The following is a 10,255-nucleotide window of genomic DNA, read 5'->3' as shown; positions in this document are numbered from 1 at the left end:
GCTCCCCTCTCCCTTCCCCTACCCCTAAGCCTTCCTCCCCGTGCCTCCCCTGCAGCTGTTTCTCCCTAACTCTCCCCTCTCCTCCCTCCACCTTGACCCTTCCTCCCCGTGCTTCCCCTGCAGCTGTTTCTCCCTAACTCTCCCCTCTCCTCCCTCCACCTTGACCCTTCCTCCCCCTCCTCTTGTTCACACTGTGACCCTCCCTGCTCCACTTCGCTGCCCCTCCGCCTCCCTTTTCCCCTCCCCGTTTGTCGCCCCTTCCTGTTGTCCCCTCTCCTTATGACTCCCAGCCTGCCCTGGGGTGGGTTGGGGTCTCCTTCTGCCCCAGTTACCCTGCTGCCCCTGCTGTCTTCTCCACCTCCTCCCTGTTCCCTTCACCCCCACTGCCTCCCCTCCCCTCCCAGTCCCTGCAGCTCCCCCCAGGCTCAGCTTGAGAAACTCTGGGCTCCCCTCGCTTCCCCTTTCACTCGCCCTATCCGCAGTCGCCTGCCTGCATCACATGGCGCAACTGGGTGTTTAGGAGAAGTGAAAGCCTGGGTCACAGGGCTCCTGCCCTGTCAGCTTTCTAAAAACCTCCCTCCTCCTCTACCTCTGCCTGCTGCCCCAAACCCCCTCTGCTGGCCTCCCTAGAGCCAGGAGGAATTTTTTCTTTCAGTTTCATTTCTCGCCAGGATCCCACTTTTGCTTTATCCTCTTCCAATCAAACTCCAAGGCGCCACGGGTGGAAAGAAGTGGAAAGGCTGCCTGCATCATTTGGTCACACTCATTCACTTCACAGATGCAGAGACTGAGACCCAGTGGGGCTAGGGCAGGAAGGTGGAGAAAGACTGGTTCCTGGTGACTGAACTAGGGGTGAAGCCCTGCCCGCGCTCCTGAGTGGCGGGGAAATTCACAGTGCAATTCGGATTGCACAGAGGCTGCTGTAAGGAAGGAAGTGGGGCACTTTCCACAAGCCTGCGGGCCATAGAGGACCACAAGTGAGTCGGGATTGAGAGGGACACTGACCTCAGACTAAATCAGAGTCAGCCTCAGCACTCCTAAGAACCAGCCCCACCCTGACCTAGGAGCCCAGGGGGATCTGGCCTGTGCGCTCCTCTGACCTCATCTTAGCCCCATGTTCACTCAAGTCCAGCCAGCTGGCCTCCCAGGTTCCCCTCCCATGCTAAGCTCCTCCCTGCCTCAGGACCTTTGTCTTTGCTGGCCCCTCTGCCATAACTGCTCCCCTCCAGATCCTTGCATGGCTGGCTGCTTCTCTTTATTGCGGTTTCAGCAGATATGTCTCCTTTGTAGGGACCTTCCCTGATTTTCCCATCTAAGTAGTTGCCTACTGGATTCTCAGCATCCTCCATCACATTGTCTTGTTTTAATGTCTTCAGAGCACATACTGCTTGTTCAGTTACCACCAGTAGAATAGGCCCTCCATCAGATCACAGACCTTTTCCAACTTTTCACTGTTTTATTCTCAATGGCTGCCCAGTACTTGGCAAATAGTAGGTGCTCAATAAGTATTGGCTGAATCAATGAATGGAAAGAGTGTCCCAAGGCAAAATTCGTAAGAATAATATCAGGAAGGCTAAAAGCTAAATAAACTGAGTCTCACAAAAGCTATAGATACGAGCAAAAAAAAAAAAAGCGCTATAGATACTAGCAAAAAAGTGAGGTTTGTGTTGTTGTTGTTTGTTTGTTTTGAGACGAAGTCTTGCTCTGTTGCCCAGGCTGCAGTGCAGTGGCACAGTCTTGGCTCACTGCAACCCCTGCTTCCCGAGTTCAAGCGATTCTCCTGCCTCAGCCTCCTGAGTAGCTGGGATTACAAGTGCGTGCCGTCATGCCCGGCTAATTTTTGTATTTTCAGTAGAGATGGGATTTCACCACATTGGTCAGGCTGGTCTCGAATCCCTGACCTCATGATCCACCCGCTTTGGCCTCCCAAAGTCCTGGGATTACAGGCGTGAGCCACTGTAAGTTTTTAACATGTTAGAGAAGCCAGGCCGAGATGATGGTGAGAAAACAGAGCTCTCCACCCCAGGTCTTCCTTCAGTCACTGTGGTCAGGACCACGTGCTCTCGTGAGGTGGGCAGAGCCTGGAGGTGAGAAGAGGAGGCTTCGGTGGAGCTGCACCACCCCTCGACTTGGAGGAAGCTTAGGTCACCAGCTGTGACGGTATGGTGACGAAGTTCGGATCACGTCAGATCCAGTTCCTTCCTCTCTTGGCAAGATCACTAGGCTGGCAGATGAGCTCAGACTCAGCCCAGAGAGCTGAGTCTTACCCAGAGAGCTGAGAGAGTGCTGGCCTGCTGTCAGTGATGTTCAGCGGGTGGTAGATGAAGGGAAAGCCTTCTAAAAGCAGTGTGGCCTGCAGAGAAAAACCCAGGAGAGGAAAGCAGCAAAGAAAAGAGAAGTACAGCATCTTTTTTTTTTTTTCTGAGACAGTCACACTCTGTTGGCCAGCCTGAAGTGCAGTGGCATGATCTCAGCTCACTACAACCTCTGCCTCCCAGGCCCAAGCAGTTCTCCTGCCTCAGCCTCCTGAGTAGCTGGAATTACAGGCATGTGCCACCACACCCACCTAATTTTTGTATTTTTTAGTAGATATGGGGTTTCACCATGTTGGCCATGCTGGTCTTGAATGCCTGACCTCAGATAATCTGCCCACTTCGACCTCCCAAAGTGCTGGGATTACAGAGTGAGCTACTGCACCCTGCCCAGCGTCTTTCTTACTGCCCAGCCTCCATCTCCAAGGTACAAGGGGGCCAGGGCCTGGGCCAGTTCAATGGAGAAAGTCCCAGGGACATGTTTAGCTGGGGAGAAGGTAGGGGTGACTTGCCTCTTGCAGATAGGGGAAGTAATGTTCCAAAAGTAGACATGACTGTCATCCAGGGCACGAGTCACAACACTGATGACCAGTGGGAGGGAGCTGGAGAGCAGAATCTTAGAATTGAGGAGCACCAGAGCTGGTGGGCCATGGCCGTGACCCACAGACCTATGTAGTTTGGCTCTGAGAGTGTTTAGTCACGTGATGTTGAGTTTTTATTGTAGCCCTTGTTCTTGTTATTGGTTCTCTCTCTCTCTCTCTTTTTTTTTTTTTTGAAATAGAGTCTCACTCTGTCACCCAGACTGGAGGCTAGAATGCAGTGGGGTGAGCTCGGCTCACTGCAACCTCCGCATCCTGGGTCCAGGTGATTCTTGTGCCTCAGACTCCCGAGTAGCTGGGACTACAGGTGCCAGCCACCACGCCCAGCTAATTTTTGTATTTTTAGTAGAGATGGGGTTTCACCGTGGTGGCCAGGCTGGTCTCAAACTCCTGACCTCAAGTGATCCACCTACCTCGGCCTCCCAGAGTGCTGGGATTACAGTCATGAGCCACTGTGCCCGGCCATATTGTTTTTTAATTTAAAAACATTTTTGAAGTTTTAGTTATCTCCTTAAAAATTCAGAAGTATTGGCCAGGCGCGGTGGCTCATGCCTGTAATCCCAGCACTTTGGGAGGCTGAGGCGGGTGGATCGCCTGAGGTCAGGAATTCGAGACCAGCCTGACCAACATGGAGAAACCCTATCTCTTCTAAAAATACCAAATTAGCCGAGCATGGTGGCACATGCCTGCAATCCCAGCTACTCGGGAGGCTGAGCAAGAGAATCGCTTGAACCCAGGAAGTGGAGGTTGCAGTGAGCTGAGATTGCGCCATTGCACTCCAGCCTGGGCGACAAGAGCGAAATTCTATCTCAAAAAAAAAAAAAAAAAAAAAAATCAGAAGTACTGGCATGAAGATCCAGACTTTTGGCTACTCCTGAAACTGCAGAGGGTCTGGCATCTCTGGGCTTGCATGCCCGCCGAGAGCCAAGGGCAGCAACGCTGTCTGGTGTGGTGGCATGCTGAAGTGTCCCTGCAGACGCCTTGGTTAGAGGCTGGTGAAAATGAGCCTTTTTACCTGTGCATCTAACACAGCTATTGCTGAGTGTGAGAAGCACAGGTGCTGCGTCGTCAGTGAGCGTTCTTAGATCACAATGAGGATGTCAGGTGAAGTGGCTTCTCGAGTCTCCTAGATTCTCCTGATGGCACTCTGCCAGGGCAGGGTGAGAGACGTTAGATTTTAGGAAGTTCAAAAGTAGGACTTGACTAAACTCTGAGGCCCCCAGCTCTACCTTTTAAAACCCAGCACAATTACTTTATGTGGTTGAAAAAAATGAAGCAATGAAACTTTGATCCAACTTTCACTTTCCAGGTACAGTGTCTTAGTAATGCCCTGGCACCATCCTGCTACGCTGCCCACAGGTTTTATAGTCACAGGTGAGCATCAAATACACACAGCCTCATCAAGACTCTGCAAGGAGGACCGAGAGGTGGCCCCTGCATTTGAGGCAAGGTTATCCCCCAGATCTAGCCAAGGTCTGCCTCACACCTGCAGAACAATTTGGATTTCTCTTATACCTGGCCAACATACTCTCTACACCTATAAGGTGATCCTGGGCTTGACAATAGGTGGAAATTTAAAAATTGAGCCACCTGGATAAAAGCATAACAGCCACAGAATGAGGAGAGGTAAAGCAGAGGGAAGGAGAGTGACAGTCTGGGAATTTTTGGACTGCTATGCAGGCATTCATCCACAGCGGCTTCTTGTGCTGCAGTGGCCAATCCCAACATCCTGCTCACGCCAGGGTGGTCAGTCCCAGCATGCCCCGGTGTGTAGCAGGTGCACCAGGAATTGCAGGTAACCTACCACTGAATTGTCCACACATCATTCCCATTTCTGATGGAGACACGTGGCTGCCCATGGAATATCATTTACTTGTGGTGCAGCAGGACAAGGTTGAGAACTGCTGTTTGGCTCCATGCCCATGACTACCAGGACAGCTAGGTGCCTTGAAAGGAGTTGGACAAAGCAGACACCTTTCCAAGCCTATGGGGCCAGAATGAATCAGCAGGACATTCCCAGGGCTACAGGTGAGGATGAGACATAGACTGTGGACTGGCCTGTGGAAGGCCATGGCCCCCAGTGGGGAGGATGACAGTAGAGGATGCATCCTCATATTGTCTTCCCTGTCCCTCAGCGTCCGGGAGGAGTGAGGCCATCCACAGACTGAGATCTGGAGGGGGAGGTAACATTTTGCCGAAGATAGCTTTTTCTTCTTATATCATTTTATTAAGTGTTCATTCTCACCAACCTTTTAGAAAACTGACTGTGGTCATGCCTGCCCCCTGTTGCAGATATCCCCAAGGGTCCTGCCCCTAAGTTCCACCGATGTTGCTTGGCAACTGTCTTTTGTGTCCACCCTTCTCTCTCTCATCCCCACAATACTGCCGCTGTTTGGGCAGCCAGCATTGCCTTCCTGGACCACTGCAGAAAGACCTTTCAGTTCATGTTCAGCACTGAAGCTAGAGTGCTTGAAACCCTGCAAGGGTACCCTCCTGGTTCTGGATTTTCCGGGACAAAGTCTCAACGTCTTTGTCCAACTTTGCAAGCCCTTCAGGATTAACCTCTTCCAGACCAACTCCCAAGTTCATCTCTGACCGCTCTCTCTCCATGTCTCCTGCTCCCACCTTGCCTTCAGCCACGGTTGGCTTCCAGCTGCCTTTCCTCTGGAACTTGGCGCAAGTTGCTCCTCCAGCCTAGAACTTTCCATGACTCATGAATACTGATCCCTCAGGACTTGACCCAGATGTCACCTCTTCTGAGTAGTCTCCCCTGATTTCTCAAGGCTGGGATCCTGTGTTAGTCTGTTCTTGCATGGCTATAAAGAAATACCTGAGGCTGAGTAATTATAAAGAAAAAAGGTGCTGGGCGTGGTGGCTCATGCCTGTGATATCAGCATTTTGGGAAGCCAAAGCGGGTAGATCACAAGGTCAGGAGTTCACAGCCAGCCTGGCCAACATAGTGAAACTCCATCTCTACTAAAAATACAAAAACTAGCTGGGTGTGGTGGAGGGCACCTGTAATCCCACCTACTCAGGAGGCTGAGGCAGGAGAATTGCTTGAACCTGAGAGATGGAGGTAAGAGTGAGCCAAGGTTGTGCTACTGTGCTCCAGCCTGGGAGACAGAGCAAGACTCTGTTTCAAAAAAAAAAAAAAAAGAAGGAGAAGAAGAAGAAGAAAAAGAAAAAGAGTTTAATTGGCTCATGGTTCTGCAGGCTGCACAAGAAGCATAGTGCCAGCATCTGCTTTTGGTGAGGCCTCAGAAAGCTTGCAATCATGATGGAAGGCAAAGGAGGGGAGCCAGCATGTCACATGGCAAGAAAGAGAGCAAGAGAGATAAGGGGGAGGCCCTGGAGTCTTTCAAACAACCAGATCTCCCATAAACTAACAGGGCAAGAACTCCCTATTACCATAAGGGATGGGGATGGGGATAAGCCATTCATAAGGATCTGCCACAGTGGTCCAGTCACTTGTCAGACCTGCCTCCAAAACTGGGGATTACATTTCAGCATGAGATTAGGAGGGACAAACATCCAGACTGTCTCAGTTCTCCCTCATCATCCCTCATGGCGACTCATGTCACACGGGCCTGCTTACTCGCCTGTTTCTCCCATTGGACTAGTGACTTTTTGAGGACAGGCTCTTGTTTTCTTCCTCTCTGTTTCCTGGCACCATGCCTGGTACATAGAGGTCACGTGCTCTCCAAGGGAATACTCTGGAGTTAGGTCACCAGAGGAAGGACCCTGGCTTGACCTCTTAAGAGCTGTGTGATCTTCAGCAATTACTTAACTTCTTCAGTTTCTTTATCTGAGAAATGGAGGAGAAAAATTATACTTAACTTAGAGGGGTTTTGTTGAGTATCAAAAAGAGATAACCCAGCATGGTGGCTGGCGTAGAGTAAAGGCTCAAGAAATGTCTGTACCTGCCAGGCGTGGTGGCTCATGCCTATAACCCCAGAGCTTTGGGAGACCAGGGTGGGAGGATCGCTTGAGCCCAGGAGATTGAGATCAGCCTGGGCAACATGGCAAAACTCCATCTCAGGCCTGGCATGGTGGCTCATGCCTGCAATCCCAGTACTTTGGGAGGCCAGGGAGGGTTGATCACCTGAGGTCAGGAGTTCGAGATCAGTCTGACCAATATGGTGAAACCCCGTCTCTACTAAATACAAAAATTAGCTGGGAGTGGTGGTGTGCGCCTGTAATCCCAGCTACTCGGGAGGCTGAGACAGGAGAATCGCTTGAACTCAGGAGGCGGAGGTTGCAGTGAGCTGAGACGCGCCGCTGCACTCCAGCCTGGGCGACAGAACAAGACTCCATCTCAAAAAATAAGATGAAATAAAAAATCCATCTCTACAAAAATGGAGCTGTAATCCAAGATTCCCACTGGGTGTGGGGGCACCAAGGGGAAACTTCCCTTTTGCCCTCTGAAGGTTCACTGAAAAATCTCGGAGAAGAGGCAGATAAATAGGAGAAAAGGCATACAGATATATTTAATGTGTATACACGGGAGCCTACAGAGTGAAGACCCAAAGAGACGAGGGAACTTGTCCACTTCGATGCTTAGGTTCAACAAAGGATGGACAGCCGTGTAGGTACAGAATTGAACAAAAAGGGTATGATCTAATACTCTACTGACTGAGCTATCCATGCTCCCTAAGGGTGTGATCTAATGCTAACGGACTGAGTGGGGAAACCCAGCAGGGCCTGTCTGTCTAGATTCTTCTTGGCCTCTCTGTGCTGCATTCCTTCCTTCTGGGTGTAGGACAGGGCTCTCTCTGCAATGGCAGTCTTACGACCTACATACAATCAAACAAGGCCTGTCTGGCTAGATTCTTCTAGGTATCCTGGGTTCTAGATTCTTCTTGGTATCCTGGGTTCTAGATTCTTCTTGGCCTCTCTGTGCTGCATTCCTTCCTTCTGGGTGTAGGACGGGGCTGTCTCTGGTCTTACGACCTACATACAGTCAAACAAAGTCAAACCAAGATAATTTCTTTATGGCCAGGTTTTATACAGAAAGGTGGAGGGAAACTTAGAGTAATATAATTAGGCTTTATGGATGACTTTGGGGGAAAAGGGTTCTGTTTCTATGATCTGCCTTGGGGAAGAGGGATTCTAGTTTCTATGGCGAATCTTGGGGGAGAGTGGGACTGAGAGACAGGAGGGCAGAAGGTTAGAGAAAAGCAGTTGCTTCTGAGGCTACTGTGGAGGACTTTATTTGGGGTATCGTTTTTTAAGCCCCAACAGGGAATTTAGGAAAGAGCCATTGACATGGAAGTATTCTATGTGCAGATCACATGAAGCTAGAAGCATTAGTCCATTTGGACAATGGATTCTGGACCACTGACAGGGGAGCTCTGTATGAATGAAGTGGACAGATCCGAATTATCAGGTCCCCCTCTTGGAAACCTAAGACCCAACTGGAAAGGGACAGAACGATGTGGCTTAGCAGCATCAAGACAAAAAAATAGCCTTTTTCAACAACAGTAAGTTCAGGAAGAGTCAACCTTTAGGCCACCCTAGGCTACAGCATGATAGTGGTTGTCAAGGTAATGTGACTATAGGTGACTTTTTTCTTTTCCTAATTTTCCAGAGTTCCTCTAATGTAGTTCAGAGGCTTTGATTGTTATATAAAGGGTAAATTTGGTATCAAGGACCTCACTCTGCTAGACCCCAGGCTGATTAGTTCCTTCCTAGACTGTTCAGTGGACACCACACTTCAATGGAAACTGATTAGACACCTTGGAATCCTATACATAAGGGGGAACAGACAGCTGAGCTGCCCCTTGAAGAGCGCATACATGTCTCAGGTAATGCTTAGGAGAGGAACTAGGTCGGATGTTCAAGATGCTAAGTTTCAGCTCTGAGCACCATGGTTCTTCTCACCCTTCTCACACTGAGATTCGTGAACCCCTAAGGATCCCTGAAACCCTTTCAGTGGTCCATGAGTTCAAAATTATTTGCATATAAGCTTAAAGATACAATTTGCCTTTTTCACTGACACAATTTGCCTGGAGCAAAAGCAATGATGAGTAAAACCACTTGTGCCTTCACATGAATCAAAGCTGCGGTGCCAGGCTGGGCGCAGTGGCTCACGCCTGTAATCGCAACACTTTGGGAGGCTGTGGCAGGCGGATCACTTGAGGCTGGGAGTTCGAGATCAGTCTGGCCAACATGGCTAAACCCTAAAAATACAAAAATTAGCCAGGCATGGTGGCACGTGCCTGTAGTCCCAGCTTCTCAGAAGGCTGAGGCAGGAGAATCATTAAAACCTGGGAGGTGGAGGTTTCAGTGAGCCAAGATCATGCCACTGCACTCCAGACTGGGCTACAGAGTGACACCTTGCCAAAAAAAAAAAAAAAAAGCAGTAGTAGCTGTTGGATTTTTTCATCCTCATGCATCCAGAGGATGCGTTCTTTTACTTAAGAATGTTCTCAATGAAGCAGTTAAAATTATTAATATTATTAAAGCACAATCTTTATTCTATGTGACAAATGAGAAGTAAGCAAAAAACACTCCTGCTGAATACTACAGTATGAAGGTTGCTCTGGGAAAAAAAAAGCACTTGTGCTATTTTTGGATTTGCCAGTTGAACTAGATTTTTTCCCCCCGGAACACCATTTTTACTTGAAACTATGATTATTCAGACTTAAAAGTTTGACTGACAATTGTTTGAAAATGAACACAGTGAGCCTGTCACTTGAAAGACAACGACAGTATTTGTTGCCAATGATGAAATCAGAGCTTTTAAGTAAAAATTCAAATGTTAGAAAACTCGTGTCATGATCTTGACATCTTCCCAATACTCAACGTTTTCTGATGGGATCAGAGATGATATCGACGAATGTGATTTCCGATACTGTGTAAGGAAATAGTTCAACATGTTATTACAAAATCATGCCTGGATAAGAGATCCATTCAAAGTAGAAGATAGAACTATGCACTTTAAAAATGGACTGTCGAACAGTATATTCTACAATGACTGAGGCATGTTATTACAAAATCATACATGGATAAGAAATCCATTCAAAGAACAAGATAGAACAATAGACTTTAAAAATATATGAAAGGTCATTGATATGATTTCAGATTTCATATTGGAGCTAACCTTTAGAAACTATCACTTGTGAACTTTTCTTGTAGTATCAGAGAAGAATATCTACAATTATTTTTAAAAGCTTATTAAAATGCTCCTCCTTCAGGGTCTCACCATGTTGGCCAGACTGGTCTTGAACTCCTGGCCTCAAGTGATCCCCCCGCCTCGGTCTCCCGAAGTGTTGGGATTACAGGCATGAGCTACCATACCTGGCCTAGCTCCCACTTATAAGTGAGAACATGCAGTATTTGGTT

This window comes from Trachypithecus francoisi, unplaced genomic scaffold, assembly GCF_009764315.1.
Source record: "Trachypithecus francoisi isolate TF-2019V2 unplaced genomic scaffold, Tfra_2.0 Lachesis_group8, whole genome shotgun sequence".
Lineage (NCBI taxonomy): Eukaryota > Metazoa > Chordata > Mammalia > Primates > Cercopithecidae > Trachypithecus > Trachypithecus francoisi.
The sequence above is the reverse complement of the archived record's forward strand: the minus strand, read 5'-3'. Positions refer to the sequence as shown.